This window comes from Protopterus annectens, chromosome 8.part0 (genome assembly GCF_019279795.1).
Source record: "Protopterus annectens isolate FY-2018-M chromosome 8.part0, PAN1.0, whole genome shotgun sequence".
Lineage (NCBI taxonomy): Eukaryota > Metazoa > Chordata > Ceratodontiformes > Protopteridae > Protopterus > Protopterus annectens.
Window position 1 is genome coordinate 122,669,746 of NC_056741.1, and position 24,807 is coordinate 122,694,552.

The following is a 24,807-nucleotide window of genomic DNA, read 5'->3' on the forward strand; positions in this document are numbered from 1 at the left end:
GTCTTCCTCCAGGCTGCTGCTGCTTCTCTTGGGCCTCTTTCTTACTGCTGTTGGAGCCCTCCAGCACCATCTAATAACTCAAAAGAAAAGGGGAAGTTACCTGTGTCCTACCCAAATTTGCCCCAATCAGTATGGGCACCATCTTGGGTGTCCTCTAAAAAGAGGTCACTGGCCTAGAGGAATTAACCCAGTCAACAAAACTGAAATTAAAAGATTTTGCTTTGAAAAGTATGGACATCCAACAGGGCTTTTCTGCAGTGTGACCATTTAAGAAAAACAGTGATAATGAACCCTTGGAAGATAATGCTTACAAAACTTCTTTGCAATAGATAAATAAAGTAATTAGTAAACAGTAGAAAAATAATTGATATATGATTTTAACTATATGAAAATTAACAGCAGTGAGTGCTTTTTTAATTTTGTTATTTTGTAGGATATAACATCAAACAGCTGACATATATGTCTATTGTAAACAAGTCCCAGTACTTCTACAATCGACTAATATGCACATGCGCAGATTAAAAGCAATACACATTTTGTGACAGAGCCATAGTTATGTCTTATAGCACCAGATGCAGCTCCCCAATCTGGCACCACCCTCTCAACAGTAAAAAAGGGTTTGTACTCCTCCGTGGCTGAGCAGCAAGAAATAAAGTCTCCAGAGCTCTTGGAGATTCCGAGCTCAATAACTCAAAACAAAAGAAAAAAAAAAAAACAACTTCTTTCTAAATAATTTAACAGTCTTCTTGTTACGTTCTGTTCTAGATACCACACATAGAGCACTGAAGCGATGGCACTTCAGCCTTGACTTCAAATGTGATACCATCGTTCAGAAAAAAGAAGTTATGTTCTTACCATAACATTCCATGTGGAGTGTTCATCTCGCCTTTGTTTTTACAAATGGGTGTCGGAGCTGATCCTCGGCTCCGAGTCGGCTGCTTAGCAAAGCTCTGCATCTAGGAGAAGCTCGAGACCAACCTTCCTCCCACAATCCCCTCTGCCTTTACCTCAGATCTAGTTTGCAAAGAAACAAACCAGACCCCAGCAATAACCACAGTAATCAAGCCTGTCAAGAAGTATATAAATACATATACATAAGCAGCACTCACTCGCTCAAGTCAGTAGGGACAGCAGAGAGACCACTAGTGGGAGACAAACAGACCAGACTTCTAATTCCGTACATTCTTCCAGACCTAAGGGTGGGAGGGTGGGGATGTAAGAACAAAGGCGAGATGAACACTCCACATGGAATGTTATGGTAAGAACATAACTTCTTTATGTGAGAGTGTTCAATCTCACCATTTGTTCTTACAAATGGGTAGCGTCCCTAGCTCCACTACCCTGAGTGACTCACGGAAGAACGTTCCTGAGCACAGTGGAACTGAAGGATGCTCTATCCCTGGAAGACTTATCAACTTTATAATGAGTAATGAATGTATGTGGTTTAGACCAAGTGGTGGCTGCACAAATCGTATCCAATGGCAGACGAGCTGCATGAGCCAGAGATGTGGAGACTGACCTAGTAGAATGTCCCTTTGGTTTGGTAGGCAAAACTTGGTTCGAAGCAGAATACACAAAGGTTATACAATCAGTGAGCCATTTAGAAAGTGCATGCTTCGTCACTGCCATGCCCTTTTTGTTGTCCGCAAAGGCTATAAAGAGTTGGTTCGCCTTCCTGTGGTCCTTAGTCCTATCCAGGTAGAATCTCAGTTGTCTGTGAACATCCAATTTGTGCAACATATATTCCAACTTGTTGGAGTGATTCTTGAAAGATTTGGGGAGCTCTATGGACTGATTAATGTTAGTGATTGAACAAACCTTAGGGAGAAAGGAAGGGTTCGTGCATAAGGATACCCTGTCAGGGTGGAAAATTAAATATGGTTGTTTGATGGAAAGTGCTTGAAGTTCTGATACCCATCTGGCTGAAGTGATGGCTACTAGGAAAAGAGTCTTCCAGGACAAAAACTTCAAGGAGCAAGAAGAAGCTGGTTCAAAGGGAGGCAAAATTAACTGAGATAAGAGTAGATTCAGATTCCAAGGAGCTGTAGGTAGCCTGACTGTCGGTCTAAGATGAAAAGACCCTTTCATGAAGGCTTTACAAAGCCTATGAGCCATAATAGGAGCTCCGTTTTCTCCTATGTGAAAGTTTGAAATAGCGGCCAACTGAACTTTTAGTGTAGCAGTAGAAGCTCCTTGGTGAAAAAGAATGGACAGGAATTCCAGAATCTTGTGCAGGGTGGCTACTAAAGGATCTAAATGTTGCTTAGCCTTCCAATGGACAAAACGTTTCCATTTACTGGTATAGACCTTAGTAGTGGAAGCCTTATGGGAGGCCACCAGAATGTTCTGGACCGCTGGAGAAAGAAATTCAGACGTAGCTAAGTAGGGAAGCGGAGCAGCCAGGCTGCTAACTTGAGGAACAGAAGCGACGGGTGAGGAGCTCCTGATGAATGAGTCAGCAGATCTGGCACTGGGTCCAGAATCCAAAGCTCCTGCATTTGGTGGGCCTGAAGAAAGGGGAACCAAATCTGTCGAGGCCAGAATGGGGCAATGAGAATGATAGTCCTGTCCAGGTATCTGGCTTTCTGAAGAAATCTCGGGATCAGTGGTATAGGAGGGAAAGCATACAGGAGACCCGGGGGCCAATCGTGAATCAGAGCATCCCTGGGGACATCCCTTGGAGGGGGTAGACGGGCAAAGTAGCTTCTGCATTTGGCGTTCATTGGAGACGCAAACAGATCGCAGCAAGGCTTTCCCCATTTGCGAAAAATCATTTCCGCCACTTTCGGATTGAGGACTTGTGAGGTAGCAGAATGGCTCTGCTCAACCTGTCTGCTATGACATTGGACAACCCCAGGATGTGCATTGCTACTAGAAAGCAACCCGTGGACTCTGCCCATTGCCAAATTCTCATGGCCTCTCTGCACAACGGGTAAGATCTGGTTCCCCCCTGTTTGTTTATGTACCAGACCATGGACATATTGTCCATCTGTACTGCAATCGTCCCTAGAGGTAGAAAGGGGGAGAAGTGTTGCAACACTAGAAACACTGCCCTCATCTCTAGAACATTTATGTGCAGGTTGTACTCTAAACTGGACCATTCGCCTTGGACTGTCTTTCCCTGAAAGATGCCCCCCCACCCTATCAGGGAAGCGTCCATGGTAACCATGGCCATTGGGTTGGGTAATACAAATGGCCGGCCTCTGCTGTGGTTGTGATCCTGTGTCCACCACGATAGGTGTGTTTTGCAGGAATCCGTTATCCGAATCTTGTGTGTCAGCTGTAACTCTTGGAATGACCACTGTGTGAAAAGTAGCCATTGGAGCATTCTCATGTGTAGACTGCCCAAGGGAACTGCAATGAGGGACGCTGACATGAGTCCGAAGACCTTCAAGACTAGTTTGGCTGGGGACTTCTTGGATAATAGCAGGAGAGATACGTGTTGTTGTAAGGAAGCTATTCTTGTGGAGGACAGTTTCACTAATAAAAGACGGGTATCTAGATCTGCGCTGATAAAAGAGATATGCTGTGAGGGCTGTAATGCAGATTTTTCGAAATTTATCGAAATCCCTAACAGAGCACAAAGGTTGATTGTGTAATCCCTGGCCTGTATCAGTTGATGCTCGGTGGTGGTGGTGAGGAGCCAGTCATCTAGATATGGAAACACCCGGAATCCTAGGCATCTCAAGTGAGACGCTACCACTGCCATGCATTTGGTGAATACCCTGGGGGCTGAGGTTAGACCAAAGGGCAGGGCCCGAAACTGAAAATGACTGGCTCCCAGCCGGAAGTGCAGGTGATCCCTGGACACTCTGGCCATTTTGATGTGGTAGTAGGCGTCCCTGAGATCTATTGAGCACATCCAGTCGTCCTTCTGTAAAATCAGAAGGATCGATTGAAGCGTGACCATCCGGAACTTTTCTTTCTTCACAAATGTATTGAGTGTGCTTAGGTCCAGAATCGGCCTCCAGTCCCCTGTCTTTTTTGGAACTAAAAAGAACCTTGAGTAAGTTCTGGATCCTCTTTGGTCCGCCGGGACTGGTTGGATGACTCTTTTTTCTAACAACTTTGAGATTTCTATTGCTGCTGGCTCTCGCAGATGGGGTGGTACATCTGGAAACCGTCTTTGTGGTAATGGGGGAAATACAAAGGGGATTTTGTAACCTCTGGTTATAATGCTTTTTACCCAGTTGTCTAAAGTGAGACTTTGCCACGCCTGAGGGTATAAAGCCAAACGACCCCCGACTGCCTCCAGAGCAGGACAGTCAGGCCTCCTCTCAGGAGTGCTGGAAAGGTTTCCCAGGGATAGTATCCCTGTCACCTTGGTTCTGCGGACCCCCTCTGCCACCAGGGTGGCGTCTTCCATTTCTGCCCCCTCCTCTGCCTCTGGAGGGGGCGTCACCCTGAGTGCCCGGAAAAGAACCCTGGGGTTTACGAAACCACATCTTTCCACCTCATTGCCCTTTGGGGTACGGTCTGGATGGGGTGGAAAAATGGACTCCAACAGCAGACAGAGTCTTTCCTTCCTGTTCACACCGGGTTAGGGTCTCCTTTATCTTGGGGCCAAAAAGAGTGGCACCATCAAAAGGGGCATTAGTAAAGGAAGACTTGAAGGCTTCCGCAAAGGAGCACAGCCGCATCCAGGATTGTCTACGAAGAGCAATCGCTGAAGCTGCAGCCCTACTCGACCCCTCAGCTGCATATGAAATGAGCCTCATGGACGAGTTAACTATGGACGTAAGGGTATTGAGCTGTGCTGTAACTTTGTCCGAAACAGCAGCATCTGTATTACCCTGGAGGGTATCTCCCAACTCTTTGACTAGATCCCTCTGTAGTCGAGTGAAATGTGTTAAGTAGTTCAGTGAATGCATGGAAAAAGTCGCTGAATTGAAAATGCACTTCCCATATCTGTCCATGGTCCTAGAATCTCTGTTAGGGGGATGGACAGACGAGGAAGATTCGGACATCTCCTTTTTAGTGGCTGCAGCCACCACCATAGCATCCACTGGAACTCCCTTAGTAAGGTATGCCTTGTCTTGAGGAGCAGTTATGTATTTGTTAGGCTTCCTGGGAACCGGCTTCACTGTGTCAGGTGCCTCCCACGCCCTTCGAGCAATCAGCTCCATCAACTCATCGAAGGGCGGAGTGACCCAGGAGGAGGAAGGGTGAGCACCGAATGCCTTCAGCAGAACTGACTCATCCTCAGAAGGGGGTAGGGCTTGCCAATCACCTCTCTGCTTCAAGATCTCCAAGATGTCAGCAAAGGAGACATCCTCTGAGGGTGATTTTGGGGACCCTTTTGACTCCTCTAAGTCAGTATCAGATGTTAAAGATTCTTGTGGAGAATCTAAGTGCCTCCTCTTGCACAACTTTTAACTCGAGACATCATCGGATGGGGCTTCCGGTGATGCCTCCGAGGGAGAAGGGGCTCCCTCTGGGAGTGGCTGAGACACTGGTGCTCTACGCTTAGGGGTAGTCGTGGGTGCAGAAGTAGACAACGGACCTTTAGGGGAAAGAGAAGTTGCTTCCGATGACGTGGTTGTCTGAGTAGACAAAACCTTCCTCATAAGGTCAAAGGCCCCTGGACCCCAAGCCGAGGAGTCCTCCGGTTCTGAAGAACGCAGAAGCGTTCCCGACAAGGAGGCCAAGGGCATCGACCCCAAGGACGGAGACGAAGTGATCCGTGCCGAGGCCCCGAGAGGGAGAGTCGGCACCGAAAGGTCGGTACTACTCTCGGTCCCGGAGCCAAGGAGAGATCGTTGGCTCCGCGAGTCCGGTATCGGTTCCGACGGAGTCGAGGTCAACAGTGCCGACCGAGAAAGGGGCAGCTCTGGCACCAATAGCTCCACTATCATCAGTTCAACATCTCTCGGCTCCGAAGGCTGAGTAGGTATCAGAGGAGGACCCGATGGAGATAAGGGAAGGCCTTCAAGTCTCGACACCAATTGGGAGGAGACTGAGATGAGTTTGGAAAGGGCCGTGTTCTCCATTAACTTCTGCACCACATGATCTACGTCGATGTCGGGGAGAGGCCTGGAGGAACGGGTCGAAGGAACCGAGGAAGGTACCGACCTCAAAATAGCAGGAGGTGGAAGCTCCGACACCGGTTCCAAGACTCGAGGCTCAGTCACAGTCAGAAGCTCGACACTTGGCCCCGAAGCCTGTGGAACCGGTGAACGAACTTTAAATGAAGAACTCGGAGCCGAAGACTTGGGCTCTGATGCCTTCGATCCCTTTGAGGACTTAGAAGCCTGGTCTGACTTGTCAAGTGCCTCTTGGAAGGCAGGCTTCAAAAGACCCCTACCAATAAGCTTCCTGCGTCTGTCTGTCATGACCCTTCCACTAAAAGAGTGACAGATAGAACAGTCCTCTTGCAGATGGAGAGGGCCAAGACAGTAGACGCAGGAGCTATGGTTGTCAGTGATAGACATCGTTTGCCCACACTGACACCTCTTAAATCCAGACTTGGCTTTTTCAGACATATCGATGAAACAGAAAACCACCAACAAAGACAATAATAGTAATAATAATAATAATAATAATAATAATAGAAGCCTCTAATATTATTAACAGATAGCCTAAGTATCTCAAAATATGACCGGTGGGGTAGGCCCCAAGAACAACTATCTATCTATATATATATATATATATATATATATATATATATATATATATATATATATATATATATATATATATATATATATATATATATATATATATATATATATATATAAATAAAAAATTATATATAATACCAGTCTAAGTAAGCAGAATGGAAACACACACACACTATATATAGAAATATACAGAAACTCAAAATGTTTAAGGAAAAATTGAAGAAATAAGCTTATTTTCCAGTAATGGTTAGTCAGAACTCTCGAAGCTGATGCGATCGGTTGCAGCGGCAAACTAGATCTGAGGTAAAGGCAGAGGTGATTGTGGGAGGAAGGTTGGTCTCGAGCTTCTCCTAGATGCAGAGCTTTGCTAAGCGGCCGACTCGGAGCCAAGGATCGGCTCTGACACCCATTTGTAAGAACAAACGGCAAGATTGAACACTCTCACATCAGACTTTTTGGTATTGCACTGCCAATGACTGGCATCGGCCAATTACACCTCCTTACATGTGTGGTACCATAGAAATCGGTATCTGCTTAGATCTGCATTTGTTCAAAGGACAGAAATCTAAAGTGAATAACAAGCTGAATGCAGGACAGTAACTTAGGTGTTTGCATATATTCTGTTTTAGAGTATTAACCGTAACATGTTACTGTGTGGTAAGGAAATAACATTAATAGTGAGAAATGTTTACTTAGAATTTCTAATGAAGATATGTCATAACATCAGTATTACAACCAGGAAGAAAACATTATTATTTAGATCCATCCTTCAACAGCTCCTTTTCACATTTTTGCACAAGTGCTCGGGGTGTGACTTAACAGTAACAATCTAAAGCCAAGGTTCACAACGCAAGGTGGCTAGCCCTGCTGTGGCTGTTCCTCCATACCGCACACTCACAACTATGGTTAGTTTAGAGTGTCGAAGAAAACCAGACCATCCTGAGAAAGCCCATCTGAACATAAGGAGGACATGCAGACTCTGTCTGCACCGAATGCATCTCAACTAAGAATAGAACCGGAGAGCCATTTGCTGTGAAGAAACAATGCTATCTTCTGGGCACTGTTACACCCCAATATTATTTTAGCTATTTTAATAAAAGTATACAGAACATGAATATGATTGCTTGTGCGACATTACCTGCAGCTTTTGAGCTTGAAGGGTACAAAACGTGATCATATTATTTTTTAAAGTAAAACAGCATAGTTTTGTTTTTGTTAATTTTTAATTCTTCACCACAGTGCATGACCTTCACTGAGATGGTTTGTGATTGAAAGGTTTGTTAATGTCATTGATTAAGGTTTATTTTATTAGCAAATAGATGCTAGTTTCTCACAAATCCATCTTTGAGTGTATCTGCAGTTGATATCACTCCATCCACCATTTGTTTTTATTATAGCACAGTCTTCACCTACTGTGGATTTTGGAGTGTCTGTAGGGGTCCAATTATCAGGTTCTGTGTCATACCAGTATCTGTGAAAAAAGGGAAGTGAAATGATAGGTGACATTGAAAACAGGTATGCAATATTATTTCAACAGCATTATATTTCCTGTGTAACATTCATATTGTGATTTGAATTAGTAATAGTACTATTTCATTTAGTATTAAGGTTAAAATGCCAAAGCCTGCTCATTTTAAGAATTAAATATGTTTTACTTGAATTTCAGTGCCTCCTAGTAAGAAGTGCTCACAAAAACAATTTATACTGGGACTCTGTACCAACAACCTTTTGGTGAAAAGTTAATATTTGCAGAGCTGTGTAGTTTAAACTTACATGCTGTAATGCCAAAGTCTGTATATGTTATGTGAGCAATTAATGTGTGAATGACATAACCACAAAGTCATAAAGCTCTTATCTGCTCATTGTTGTTCACAACCTATGAGAAGGTATTTGTTTTTAACTATGCCTACCCAAGTACTAGTTATTTCTTCTTGTAAAAAATTAGGGTATAATATCACACAAGTACATTTTCTATAAATGCAGTGGATAAAGCAAAAGAAAAATATATTTGTATCTAACTTGGATTAAGCATTTTTTTCAAGTAATAACAACCTCAAAGATCCTTATAATGTGCAGATGGGATTGTTGGGCTTCCCTCCTATAAATGACTCATTTCAGGTAAATGTCTCAGTCATCGGATCACAGTTTTGTATATGTGGAATATTTACTCATTTAGGGAGACAGCCTAATGTGTGCAGTAGCATGTTATATGCCGCATGATTTGTCTTGTTTTGTTAACCAACAATTTGCTCAAAACTATGTGAGCAGGCAATGGGTTAATGTACCAGCAGTGTCTTTACTTTATAACATGCACCACTCAAGAAAATATAGGCCACTAAAAGTAATCACAACACAATAGGTAATAAGACAAACAAGAGTGATCATATATTGTGAGGGAAAGAAAAAAGCAAATGTATTTTTCCTCAGGTTATAGGATACACAGGCTCTTCCCCAGGTTCTATGGCCAGCAACTAGGCATACGTTGGAAGTATTCATTATATTTATTTAAATTACAGTAAAGTCAAATGGAGACATATTTTTCCATTTTCTTTGAAACTTATGTTATGATGATTGTATGCAACAAAAAATGCCATCTGTGATGATTTTTTTCAATTACTGATTGCATAATAGTCTTGAATAGTCATTGGGCTAAATAACTCAATTTTAAAATCTTTAGTGGAATATTATGCTCTAGACCATGGGATAACCCTTTAAATCCTGCTATAATCTATATATTGGGAATACTTGTTGCTATGTTCTTGCAATACACTAATAGTCAACTTACTATTTTCTGACTAGCTGCTATCCCCCACCAGACTACCCTCAACCTGAAAAGATTTGCAAGATAGGAAAGACCTCCTTGCTGAAACAGATATATGAAGAGTTATACTCGCCTGCCTCTCAGCAACCTACGTTTAAAAAGGTCATTATTGCTAAACAGTGTACTTTTTTAATTCAAGCCCTGGGTCTACAGCACTGGTGGTGTCCCTAACACCTTATTAGTGAAATCCTACCAACAAGTAAATTTACAAAGTAAATATACCAGCATAAAAGTACTTATCAGTACAAGAAACAGGCCAATTTGGTGAATCTAAACCAAAAATTATATCAAAAATCATATAAAAAATCCTGAGATAAAGCAATTTGGTGCATTTAAACTGAAGAATATATTAAAAATTCCCAACTGAATAATATATTAAAGAAATCCTTTCAAAGATCGTAAGCAACTTGTGTGTGTATTAGACCCGCTCTGCTCACCCTCGCTGAGCTCAGGCTCGCTCTGTGCTCCACCCTGCCCCCTATTTCCACCCGCCCCCACTACTGCTAAATTTAAAGTAAATTTAGCCACTCCCCTCATGCTAAGTACCAATCAGTGCCTCATACATCACTAAACAGCCCTCTCCCCTTGACCCATTTCCTTCTCTTCCATTCTTCCACACCCTGTTAGCACAGTCACCCATCATAATTGGCCAGCCTCCCTTACAAAATGCAAACAAGTAAAAAATGCTAATTACCTTACTGCCTCTACCATTTCTATTTAACCACCTTACTGCCTATGAACAAAAAGTTGACCATGGTATTCTCTACCCAAATGGTCAAACAGCCACCCATGACGTCTCACATAAGACCACACACTTTACCATCCTCCACACACCCAATCTACCATCCCCAACAAAATATCACCCTTGTAAAGCCACAAAACGCACTCCTAAAGACAAAGACTATATAAAACTTATAAACAAAATCATATAGCTTAGAGTATCCTGTCACTATAACCTTATAATACATGGGGACATTCATCCCAACCCTGGCCCACCCACACCCAATAACTTTGACTCCCCTACCACAACCCCCACAGTCAAGCTACCTCTTTCTATTCCCACTAGTTCCCTCCTAGCATTTCACCTAAATATTAGAAGTATTAACAATAAAATTCCCAACCTACATGCCCTCCTAGCACCCCACTCCCCAGACATTATGTGTCTTACGGAAACCTGGTTAAAACCAAATATTACCGATAATGAGATATTACCTCCAGGCTCTAACATACACTGACTAGACCACACCACAGGGAAAGGAGGTGGGATAGCAGTCCTTTACAAAAAATACTCTAATTCTTCCACATTACCATTCAACCACCCCAATTCTATAATGCAGAACTCCTCATAACCAAACTACAGATTAACCATAACAAATGCTTAAACATTGTCTGTGCATACATTCTGCCAGGTAACAACATAAATACCCTAGAGGATATCCTTTACTGGTTATCCACTACCTATCCCCAAGAAACCATAGTTCTTGGTGACTTCAATACCGATTGGCACTCCTGCTCCTCTGAACCCCCCCCCCACCCTATAAACTTATCTGGGTTTAAACAAACCATAACCTCTTCCATTAGGATAAACAAACCTACCAACAGGGAAAGTATCCTAGACTGGATACTAGTCAATAACCAACCCCAACTGTACACAGCTGGGACTCTCCCTGATGACCTTTGTGACCATCTACTAATCTATATCCTAAAACATAAGGCAGGAAACCCCCACCAGACCAAATATAAAACACTTAGAAACAGGAAAAACTTTGACCCTGTTATTTTCCTAAATGAACTAAAAGCAGTTAACTGGTCAAAACTAAAAAATCTACCATTAGAAGAGGCCATAGCTCACTTTAACAATAAATTCCTATGTATCCTTGATTCCCATGCTCTGGCATGTACAATAAAATCTAGATCAAACACAGCACCATGGCTCATAAAAGAAACCAAATCAAAAATCAAAACTACAAACAGAGCCTGGGCCAGCTGGAGATCAACAAAGCCCCCAAATGACCATTTAAAATATCGCCAACTCAGGAATGAAACAAAAAAAATCTATTCTACTAGATAAAAAAAGCTTCTACCAAAATCTCCTACAAAAACACCAAAACAACCCTCAAAAGTTTTGGGCAGGCTTAAATCAACTTCTTCATCCAGGTCATTATACCACCCCAACCCTGGCTAACCACACCCATAGTTCTCCAGAGACCATAGCTGGCACTTATAACTTTTTCACTGAAACAATCCAATCCCTAGCAAATCAACTAACCCCCACAAACTTAAACCCCACCTCTAATCTACCCAGTAATCACTCCAATTTAGATTCCGACCCATCATCATCATCTTTCAGCTTTTTCCATTAGGGGTCGCCATAGCGGATCATCTCTTTCCATTTCTTTCTATCCTCTGCATCTTGCTGTGTCACACCAACCGCCTGCATGCCCTCTCTCACCACATCCATAAACCTTATCTTAGGCCTTCCTCTTTTCCTCTTACCAGGCAGCTCCATCCTTAGCATCTTTTTCCCGATATACCCATCATCCCTCCTCAGCACATGTCGAAACCAACGCAATCTCATCTCTCTTGCTTTGTCTCCAAACTGTCCAACATGAGCTTGACCCTCGAATATACTAATTCCTAATCCTATCCATCCTAGTCCTAATCCTATCCATCCTAGTCACACCCAGTGCAAATCTTAACATCTTTAACTCTGCCACATCCAGCTCTGACTCCTGCCTTTTTGTCAATGCCACTGTCTCCAACTCATATAACATAGCTGGTCTCACTACTCTCTTGTAGACCTTCCCTTTCACTCTTACTGGTACCCGTCTGTCACATATCACTCCTGACACTCTTCTACACCCATTCCACCCTGCCTGTACTCCCTTCTTCACCTCTCTTCCACATTCACCATTACTCTGAACTGTTGATCCCAAGTACTTAAACTCATCCACCTTTACCAACTCTACTCCCTGCATCCTCACCATTCCTCTACCCTCCCTCTCATTTGCACACATATATTCTGTCTTAGCCCTGCTGACCTTCATTCCTCTGCTCTCTAGAGCATATCTCCACCTCTCCAGAGTCTCCTCAACCTGAGTCCTACTCTCACTACAGATCACAATTTTATTTTATTTTATTTTACATTTGTTGACCGGGCTAGTCCAGCTGGATGTATGTCCATTTTCAGTGGAGGCCCGGGGAGAAAAGCTCCAATGGTTATTACAAGTTTAAACAAAAACATAAAAAGATCGAAGGATAAAAGGATGAAAACAAAGATGAAAAGATTATATACAAAAATGAGTTAGTAGATTGTATACAAAATTGAATTAGTACACGTAAAACACATATAAGAGGAAATAGCAATTACTAGATAAGATTAATAATCAAATAAGTAATTACTTACAATACACACATGATAAGACATAGCGTGAGTAACAAATTGACAAAGAAATGTGAAAGAAATTTTTTTTTTTTTTTTTTTTTGTACAGTATATATGAGATTAAAGAGGGGAACAGTCAGGATATAGGAAAAAGAAAAGGAAGAAATTATGGTAGTGGAAAGGAAGAAGGAAAGGTCAATCAGAGCTGGTACAAGAACAAAGCCAGTGTTTATTAAGATGCATTTCCAGTTGTTTTTTAAATAGTGGAAGAGTGGACAAGGATGAGATATCTGTAGGAAGTTTGTTCCACATTTTTCCAATAGAGTTGGAAAAGAGGCAGTCACCTGCAGAGTTACTGGGCTTGGTAATATTAATCAGCAGTTTGTTTGAAGAACGTAGGTGTTTCAGGTTATTATAAGGAGTAATGAGGTTAGAGAGCATTGGTGTTTTGGATGGTTGATATAGAATTTTGTGAGCTATTAAGAGCTGTTGATAAATAAGCTTGTTAGGAAGTTCAAGCCAACCTAGCTGTTTTAGGTTCTGACAGTGGTGAGTTCTAAAAGGGGATCCTGTAGCAAATCGAGCAATATTATGGTAAGATGTAGCAAGTTTGTTAAGGTTCTTTTTAGAAAGATTAGTGTAAATAGGGGAAGCATATAGAAGGGTAGAGATAAGGTGAGATCTAGCTAAGGTGGTCCTAACTTCAGGTGTAAGGAAGGGTTTGATTCTATTAAGGGAACCAATCTTTTTGTTAACTGCTTTTATTGTGTTGTTGATGTGTGAATCAAAGTTAAGATTGTTGTCAATAGTTATACCTAGTAACTTTGTAGTAGAATCAGGAGAAATAAAAGTGTTATCAGTGGCAGTGATAGAGAAATTTAGAGGGGAAGATTTACGAGTAGGTGAAAACAGTAATAATTTGGTTTTCTTGCAGTTGAGGAGTAGGCAATGGTCAGAGAACCACTGTTCAACTGTGTTAAAAGCTTTTTGGGTAAGAGACTGGAGTTCAGTTTGAGAGGAAGCAGTGCAGATTATAGTGCAATCATCTGCATATTGTATGCAGGTAGTATTAGGAATAGCTGATTGGAATAAAGATGGAAAATAAAAGGGGACCCAGGATAGACCCTTGAGGTACTCCTAAAGAGATAGGAAGGAGATTAGATAGTGTATTTTTCCAACATACTGCTTGCTGACGGTTTTCTAGGTAAGATGTGAACCATGTTAAGGAAGAGGGATGAAGTGTGAGAGATTGTAGTATATGCAGAAGAAGTTTGTGATTAACCATGTCAAAAGCTTTTGATAGGTCTATGAAGAGAGAAGATGATAGATTATTGTTGTTGCGGTTATAGTTGATGGAGTTGGTAAAGGAAAGTAATGCAGTGGTGGTGCTGTGAAAAGGTCTAAATCCATGTTGACAGTTTGCAAGTAAGTTGTTGTGGAGAAGGTGGTTAAGTAGTTGTTTGTGGATACATTTTTCCATGATTTTAGCTATGGGTGATAGAAGTGCGATAGGACGGTAGTTTGAAAAGTCATTAGAATTGCCCCCTTTATGTAGGGGAATGATGTGAGATATCTTCCATATGGAAGGGGAAATTCCTTCCTTTATAGATCTATTTATTAGGATAGAAATAGGATAGGCAGAGGCTTTGGCTCCTACTTGCAAGAATTCTGCAGAAAGCTTGACAGCAGAGGGGGTGGTGGGTTTAAGTTTTTGGAGTAGAGATAAGATAAAAGAGGTAGATACAGGTTGTAAGTGAAGGAGAGGAAGAGTATCTAAAGTTGGTGAGAGTAGTTTAGTAGTGTCTGGAGATAGTTGATTTGCAAGAGTTTGGATAGTGTTGGGGAAGAAAGAGTTAAAGTCGTTGGCTGTTTTAGTAGGATTGTCTGGGTCAGAGTCCTGAGGGTTAGGTGTCATTGACTGACCTGGGGATAGAAGATTATTAATACTAGTCCAGAATTTTTTAGGTTCTTTTTTGGTGGATTGTTGTAATTGCAAGTAATAGTTCTTTTTATCTGTCAGGATAGCTTTTTTTGTGCTGTTTCTAAGCTCTCTAAATTTTTGATGGTCTGTTTGATTTTTAGTAGACCGCCATTTTACCCAAGATTTATTTCTGAGAATGATCTTTTGCTTAGTATCCTTGGTAAGCCAGGAAGCTGTTTTTGCTTTAATTCTAATGGTCCGACTTGGGGCATGATGATCTAGGATAGATAGGAATGTAGAATTGAAGTATTCTACTGCTTCATTAAGTGGGAGATGTTTAAGTGGGGCCCAATTACATTGTCTAAGTTCAGCCTGAAACTGTTCAGAGTTAAATTGTTTTTTAGAACGTAGTTTTGTATGTTGTAGATAATGTTAGGTTTGTTTTATGTCTAAAGATATAAGCTAGTGAGTGGTCACTTAGATCATCTGGAAGGGTGCCTGATTGGTAGGTTTGTTGGGGAGTATTAGTAAGAATCCAGTCTAAGGTGGTTTCATTATTGTTAGTTTTATTAGTTCTGGTGGGACTATTAATGAGTTGTTTAAAGCCATAAAGGTTAATATGTGAGGTGGGGTCAGGACTGTTACAGGTATACCAGTCAATGTTAAAGTCACCTAAGACTATTGTTTCTTGAGGGAGGTTGGTGGACAGTAGGTTGAGGATGTGTTCGAGAGTGTTAATATTATTTCCTGGAGGGAGATATACACAAATGATATTTATGGATTTAGTAGTATGTCATCTGCAAATGTCATACTCCACGGGGTCTCCTGTCTGGTCTCATCTGTCAACCTGTCCATCACCACTGCAAATAAGAAAGGACTCAGAGCTGATCCTTGATGTAATCCCACCTCCACCTTAAATGGATCTGTCTCTCCCACTGCAGTCCTCACCACTGTCACACTACCCTCGTACATATCCTGTACCACTCTTACATACTTCTCTGCCACTCCCGACTTCCTCATACAATACCATAACTCTTCTCTAGGCACCCTGTCACATGCTAATACCATAACTCTTCACTAGGCACCCTGTCATATGCTTTCTCCAAGTCTACAAAGACACAATGCAACTCTTTCTGACCTTCTCTGTATTTCTCCAATAACGCTCTCAGAGCAAACATTGCATCTGTAGTTTTATCAAAACACTTTTAAAAAAATAAAATCTACCACCCTCTCTACTGACCTCCTCCCTGCAGAGTACCTACAAATAGCTGCAGACGTCATTGCATATCCCATATCTATCCTGATCAACAGAACTTTATCTGAAAGTGCTATCCCGCCTCTGGAAAATATCCCACGTCATCCCACGCCATAAAGGTGGAAGTTCTACAGAATAATCCAACTATAGACCCATTGCCATTCTTTCCCCACTAGCCAAAATAACAGAGAAAGGTGTACACAAGCAACTAATGCAATACCTTACACAGAATAACTTACTATCCAACTCCCAGCATGGTTTCAGGCCACACCACAGCACCACCTCGGCTCTCCTTTCCTTTACTAACGCCATAAACCAAAACAGGAATGACAATAGGCTATCCTCTGACCTCTTTCTTGACCTGTCAAAAGCCTTTGACATGGTCAACCATGAACTTCTCATTCTTTCTCTAAAGTCAATTTCTGTCAATAAGCATGCAATCCAGTGGTTCCAGTCCTACCTGACTGGTAGACAACAGGCAGTATTTTGGCAGGGCAAACTGTCCAGCCAGCTACCTCTCACATTTGATGTCCCTCAAGACTCCATACTAGGTCCACTACTCTTCTCTATTTTCATCAGTCACCTTCACACTGCTATCCCTAAAGCTACCTGCATTCAATATGCAGATGATTCCACTCTGATCTAGCCACCTCCACATCTGAACTGCAAATCTTAACCCAAAATACGTTTAACACTATTGAAAACTGGCTCGCCAACCAACGCCTACTGCTGAACCCCAATAAATCTAAACTTCTACTCTTCACTCCCACTAGTAGATCTGCCACACTCTCATTCTCTGTCATGTCTAACAATGGTACCACTATCTCCCCAGATACCCATACCAAGCTTCTAGGGGTTATCATTGATAATGACCTTAAATTTGACCTACAGGTCAACAAAACCATACAGACCATCAATAAGAAGCTTGCATGACTGTATAGAAACAAGACATTTTAACCCCACTGGCTAGAACTGCAATTGCCCAGTCACACCTACTCTCTGCTCTTGTATACACCACTCCTGTACTCTCAAACCTCAACAAATCTGAACTAAGCTCTCCCATAGCTACAACCATATTGCCAGATTCACCACTGGCTCCACCTATATAACCCATCACTGCCAAAACCTGAAACAACTAGAGTGGCTAGAACTGCCCGGCTTAAGTTAGTTCAATCAATAATAGCGCACAAAATTCTATACCACCCTGAGGATACTCCCTCACTTATGAATATTATTAAGCCATATAGCGACTTGAGATCCCTACAATCAGCCAACAAATTACTGGTCCAAACCCACAAAGGTAATAACTCTACTGGTGAATCCCTGTTTGACAACTTTGTTGGCAAAACCTGGAATTCATTGCCAAACTATATAACCCTTCAATCCTCCATAAGTCTCTTAAAAAAAGCCTCAAACAGTATTTCAAAGTGAAAGCTCTATCCATGCATTCTGTCTCCTACAGGCTGTTAAGCACAGATTTTTGCCTGGCATAGAAGGCATTGACAGACCCCACTCTGATGAAGCTCCTGCATATCTATAAAACAAACAGCACCAGAATTACCAATTTTAAAGACTTAAACCTAACCTATGATATTAATAGGATCTGCTGGAGAGACAGATATGTATTCCAGAGACTATCCATTCACTGGAACAGGCTGCCTATCTATGTGAAGCAGAGTTCCTCCCGAAACCAATTCAAGTGTAACTTGGACAATTGGATGGGGAACATGAAATTCATCCCTGGTTTGGCACCTATGTCTCTAATGGACACAGGCAGCCTGTAAATGATTCATCTCCCAATCCCCTGCTACTTATAAAGGGTACCAGAACTTGTCAGGGATTTGAGATGATGGTTAGCTTTAAAAAGGCCCTTGTGGTCATTAGCTTAGTAAAGACATATGAACTTATGAATCTGACCAACACAGTATATTTACAGAAGGATTCAAATAAAATACTTCATGTAACTGAGCAGTTACTGAATGGTCCAAAAAGGAAAAACTAAGACCAGGACCCAGGTACAATTTCCATAAATCTCATGAGTTGCATGGTCTGCATTATACACATTATGTGTTAATGTTTGTTTGTTTATATATTTACTTATTTATTATTTACCTTTATTTACTAAGAAAGTCTGACAGAGTACTCTCTTTTCAGTGTACCCCAGGGAAGAAAGGATCCAAAACAGAATAAAAGTGCATGGTTGCAGATTATAATAAGACTGAGATTGGAGGCTGTCCAGGGCCTACAACTTCAGGGGCATCCATGGCCACCCAACAAAACAATTTAATTTGGACTAATCATTCCATTCACAGCTATATTATAACCTGATAAACAAAGTCTCTTTTAGGGAACTCAGGTCCAGGAAGTAGCACAGCACAGGAAATAGTACAAGTGCAAACAATTTAATTTTAACTAACTCATTCCATTCACAGCTATAGTATAACCTGATAAATAAAGTCTCTTTTAGGGAACACAGGTCCAGGAAGTAGCACAGCACAGGAAATAGTACAAGTGCAAACAATTTAATTTGAACTAACTTATTCCATTCACAGCTATAGTATAACCTGATGAGTAAAGTCTCTTTTAGTGAACACAGGTCCAGGAAGTGGCACAGCACAGGAATAATACAAGTGCAGGCAGAAACCAACAAGCACTTACTGCCTTACTGAATTGCAGTTTGAATCCTTGTCATTCTTGTATGTGCCCAGGAACTGAAACCCTGATCATTATCATAAGTGCCCAGAAATTGGATGCTTTCAAACACTGCAATCAGCTCTGCAACCACTGAGCATGAGCTAGCTGCAGATGGATGTCAGCTGTTTGAAATGCTGTCAATCACTGCAATCAGCTCTGCAACCACCGAGCATGAGCTAGCTGCAGATGGAGGTCAGCTGTTTGAAATGCTGTCAATCACTGCAATCAGCTCTGCAACCACTGAGCATGAGCTACCTGCAGATGGATGTCAGCTGTTTGAAATGCTGTCAATCACTGCAGTCAGCTCTGCAACCACTGAGCATGAGCTAGCTGCAGATGGAGGTCAGTTGTTTGAAATGCTGTCAAGTCATTGAAATCAGCTCTGCAACCAATGAGCATGAGCTAGCTGCAGATGGAGGTCAGCTGTTTGAAATGCTGTCAATCACTGAAATCAGCTCTGCAACCACTGAACATGAGCTAGCTGCAGATGGAGGTCAGCTGTTTGAAATGCTGTCAATCACTGCAATCAGCTCTGCAACCACTGAGCATGAGCTAGCTGCAAATGGAGGTTAGTTGTTTGAAATGCTGCTGTAGGAATATGAATTAAGTGTAGGCTGCTTATTTACTGAATTATTAACTGAAAGTCAGCTGTGTGACTCGCCCTTTGAGTGCTGGAGGCTAATTCTCTACTTATGACACAGTGGGAATTTATGACTGCAGAGGTATGTATGTATGTGCATGTGTGTGTCTGTGTCTGTCTGTCTGTCCAGAACGGAAAGTTAGTAAGTCATGCTAGTTGTCTGTGTGGTTTGTGGTCAATGCCAGACATTAGATCAAAACAACCTGATTAAGTAACTTGCTCAGAGGCACACACAGTAGGCAACTAGAGGAAGAAAGAATCAAACTCTGCATCCCTGTCTTGAGAATGCACCCCATTAACAACTTACAGTTTTAATCGTCTGCACTAACTACCAGTCCTTCACACACTTCTTCATTTTTTGATAAATCACTGAAGGTTAAAAGTCACGGAGTCTTACATATAGTCAACAATGGCAGCCTTTAACATCCTGTACAATTATTTATGCACTGCTTTCACTTCCATTTGCCTATTGTGTGACTTTGAGCAAGCTGGAATTGATGGTCACATCTGTTTCTGTGTGTCTGCATCTTATTCCACTCGTAACTTACAAATTAACATAGTGGGTTGATGCTGCTGTTCCGTGTGTTAGAGGTCTGGCGTTTGAATTCTTCCACTCCCTTTTTACTTTAGTCTGGCAGTTAGCACAGTGGGTTAAGGCTCTAAGCTGTAGTTCTGGTGGTTTAGGCTTTGATTCCCTCAGCTCTCATTTCCTGTTGTGTGTCCTTGAGCAAGTCACTAAGCCAATGATTTTGGGCTAGGATCTCCGATGGTACCCTGGACTGCAAGCCTAGTAACTACTAGATTAGTTATTGTATAAAGGAAGGAAATAAACAGAGGCATCATCATATGAGACATCTTCTTTGGGTACCATCCTTGGTTTCCATGCTTTGTTGAATGTTGATAGTGTGTTTATTATTAATTTGTGAATAAAATGCACATCATGAAGTCTATGAACTTAAAGTTATTGTTTTAACTATGAATGCATTTTTAATTTACTTTTTTTTGCTGGCATGCAGATATGAATTCTACTCAGTTGTAGAACTCAGTCATAAGGGAAGGTTGGACAAGAGGTGATGAATTTTGGAGTACGTTTTACAGATAATGGAGATGTTCTGCTGTTTAAGCTCTTCTGTAGAGTCTGTACAAGTCATTTGGAGTAGCAGTCAATTTTCTATGAAATGGCTGCTTGAAAAATTAATGAGACTTGTTTAGACTACAGACTTTGGACATTACAGCAATCTACCCACTACCTTCCAATAAGGGACCTGCCTGGCCGCTAAGGACCCCCTGATCTTCTTCAGACTTTGCCTATTTGGACCATCTTGTTTTTCTGCTGCCCCAGTGATTTCTCCTGTTTGTACAGTAATTGACAAAGTATGTTTATCTTTTGACCCATATTGTAGGCATTTACGTGTTAATTGTCTTGTAATCAAACTTTGTCAACTAAGTTTTTGCCACTGAGTCAGGTAAACCAGCAGCCAGACTCCTATCCCTGCCCAGTATCAGTTGATAGTTTTCTTTCCCTTGCTACTAACTTTGTTTCTTTCCCCACCAACTTATCTTTTTCTTGGTTACCTTCTGTATCTTTCCTTCTGCCCACTAGGTGGCAGTGCAATCCAGCCTTGTGCCCTCGCTGTCTCCGTCACTTGTGCTTGCTTCAGCTCAATATAATTCTTTTTTCTTCTATTTCTCATCTCTTGTCCTGCTGCCCAGCTATTCTCCCTACTACTCTCTCTCTCATCCTAGCCCCTACTCTTCTCATCCTCTACCTACTATAGGCTATATTTACTTCTAGCTTCCCTGCTTCACTATCCTCTTTCCTACACCATACCTGCTCTACTAGCAGCTACTTACCTGCTACTCCATCTCCTTCTCTTTGCCCTTTACTGATTGTCTCTTCTGAATCCTCCACCACTTGGTCTGACCCGCTTCGTTCGCCCTATGGGCTTACTCCGCTCCCCTACCCTGCCCCCATTCCCATCCACCCCCAGTGCTGTTTCACTTAAACATCTCTTACCACACCCACTTAACTACTCATCCTATCACCTTAGACTACTACTTATCAACTCCACCCCTTCTCCAATTCTCTCCACAACCAACCCCACCTTACTTCAATAGTTCATTTCATCCCTCTACTTCTCTGTTACCCCTCCCATAAGTCACCTCTCATCTATTCTACCAAACAATATCTCTTATCTTTACTTTGTCTAACTCTTTACATAACCTCTTAACCCCACTATCACAAATGACCTGCTTACATAATTATACCCTTAAAAACTATCTTCTTATTACTTCCTCATTAATATTCCTAACTTTACCCTATGCCCTAACCTTCTACGAACAATTCTCTTTAGTTAATAATCAACCTTCCCATCAACAAACATTACCAATCACATAACTCAGCCTCTTCTCCCATAGCAATATAACCTCTACTTCAGTTTACCTACTCCCAAGGTTCCATAGATCTTCCCATGTTACTTACTTTTCCAGCAAAATAAGCCCACCCAAGTACCTTAAAAGTATAAAGACTTTACTAAAACATCCCACTCAATTTCTATTAGATGGCGATATTCATCCTAATCCAGGCCCAAACCCTCCAGTTTACAATAACCCACAAAAAAAGAACTAATAGTGTCTCTACCTCTATAAAACTAGGTAACTCTCTTAGAATAGCTCAACTCAATATCCGTAGCAATAACAACAAACTTACTCAACTGCATGCTCTCTTACAAGTGCATGCATTTAATATCCTTTGCCTTACAGAAACATGGTTGAAACCCTCCGCTCATGACCTTGAATTAACCCCACCTGGATATAACATCCTAAGATGTGACCATACAACCAATAAGGGTGGAGGTGTAGCTATCTTGTATAAATCTGAACTTCTAGTTTCATCCTTTAATGTGTTACTACCCTCAAATACCAATGCAGAAACCCTTACCGTTAAACTCCAACTTAATAAATCTAAATCTATTTATCTAATCTGGACCTACATTCCTCCAGGAATAATATTAACACTCTTGAAAATATTCTTAGTAGCCTTTCCACCCTACTACCTCAAGAAACTATTGTACTAGGTAATTTTAACATTGACTGGACTACCTGTAACTCTCCTAATCCTAATACCCACATTAATCCTTATGGTTTCATTCAAATAATAAGCACCCCAAGAATCCACAAACCTAGTAGTAGAGAAGCCACTCTTGACTGGATACTTATAAATAGTCATCCTGAAACCTATACTTCAGGAACACTTCCAGATGACCTTAGTGACCATGTTCTTACCTACATAACAAAGCAAAAGGCTCATACCCCTATTAATAACACTTTTATAACCAATCGTTCAAAAAAACACTTTAAAGCAGAGAGCTTTCAGAACAAACTAAAGGCCTGTAACTGGTCACCTCTGAAGCAACTCAAACTGGATGAAGCAGTTTCTTACTTTAATACTAAATTCCTACAAATCCTAGATCTCCATGCCCCCCTTCGCTCTTCCCGAGTTAGGACTAAAACAGCCCCATGGCTCACAAAACAAATGAAGGAAAAAATGCTCCTACAGAACAAAATATGGGCCAGATGGAGAGCCTCTATGAGCTCTGCAGACCACCTATACTTTAAACAACTAAGAAATGCAACCAAAAATAACATTATCTTAGACAAGAAAAAATATTATTTCCACCTTCAACAATCACACCCAAAAAACCCTCAAAAGTTTTGGTCAGGCATTAATAAACTTCTCCAACCAGGACATACCAAAACTCCAGCCCCATCTTTAGTTCCCCATAATAACCCTTTGCAAATAGCGGATGCCTTTAATAATTACTTCACAGAAACTATACAAACTCTTGCAAAGACAATATCTCCCATTTCCCCCAGCACTTTACAAAACACAAACAGTTCAGTACTTTCCTTCTATATACAACCTGTGCCAACATCCTTTATCTGCAAACTCCTTCAAAAACTCAAACCTTGTACCCCTTCTGCCGACTACCTGCCAGCAGAATACCTTCAAATAGCTTCCAGAGTCATAGCATATCCCATATCCATCCTTATAAACCAAACAATCATAGAAGGCAACATCCCATCCATATGGAAAGTCTCCCATATAATCCCCTTACATAAAGGAGGCAAATCCACTGATATCTCCAACTTCCGACCAATTACATTACTCTCTCCATTGGCCAAAATAATGGAAAAATGTATTCACCATCAACTACTTCAACACCTGCTCCACAATAATTTACTTGCCAACTGTCAGCACGGCTTTAGGCCCTTTCGTAGTACAACTACTGCCCTTCTATCTTTTACTGACTGTATAAACAAGAATCAAAATAATAACTTGCTATCTTCTGCACTATTTATTGACCTATCAAAAGCCTTTGATATGGTTAACCACAACTTACTAATCAATGCGCTAAAAGCCCAATCTCTTGACCCACAAGCAATACTTTGGTTTACATCCTATCTAAAAATTAACAACAAGTAGTGCTCTGGGATAACAATCTCTCCACACCCCTTTCAGTAAACATTGGAGTTCCTCAAGGCTCTATCCTAGGCCCTCTTCTATTTTCCATTTTTATTAATGATCTAAATGCTGTTGTTTCTCAAGCTACATGCATACAATACGCTGATGATTCTACTTTAATCTGTACTGCTAAGTCATCAATCTCTCTTCAGACCCTTACTCAAACAGTAGTTAACAGTGTTGAAAATTGGTTCACACATCATTGCCTCCTGCTAAACCCTAAAAAAACAAAATTGTTACTTTTTGCTCCCACCCAAAAGTCACCAGAGTTCCACTACACAATTACCTCTAACAATGGAACTACTATTTCCCCTGACACTACCACACGTCTACTGGGCATAACCATAGATAATAACCTCAGCTTCGATGATCATATCAACAATACTATACAGACTGTCAATAAAAAACTAGGCTGTCTGTATAGAATCAAACCCTTCCTCACACCAATAGCTAGAACCTCCATTGCCCAGACTCACCTAACTTCTACCCTATTCTATGCTTCCGCCATATACATCAATCTATCAAAACACAATCTAAACAAGCTTGAAACTAGCTATAATAGCATAGCTAGATTTGTCACTGCCACCCCTTTCAGAACCCACCACTGTCACAACCTTAAACAACTCGGATGGTCAGAACTACAAAACCATCTACTGTATAATCAACTGGTTATGTCACATAATATTCTTTATCACCCAAATAATACCCCAATCCTCTCCAACCTGATCTCCCCATATAGAAATCTTGCAACACTTCGCTCAGCAAATAAGCTATTAATCTCCAATATTAAATCAAGCAATAAAGCTGGGGACTCACTTTTTACTAACATTGTAGGTAAAATCTGGAACAATCTTCCTAGTACACTCACATCTCTCTCATCCACACCACTCTTCAAGAAACATCTCAAAGAACATCTGGAAATTCATTGGCTTTGTCCCTAAGAAACCT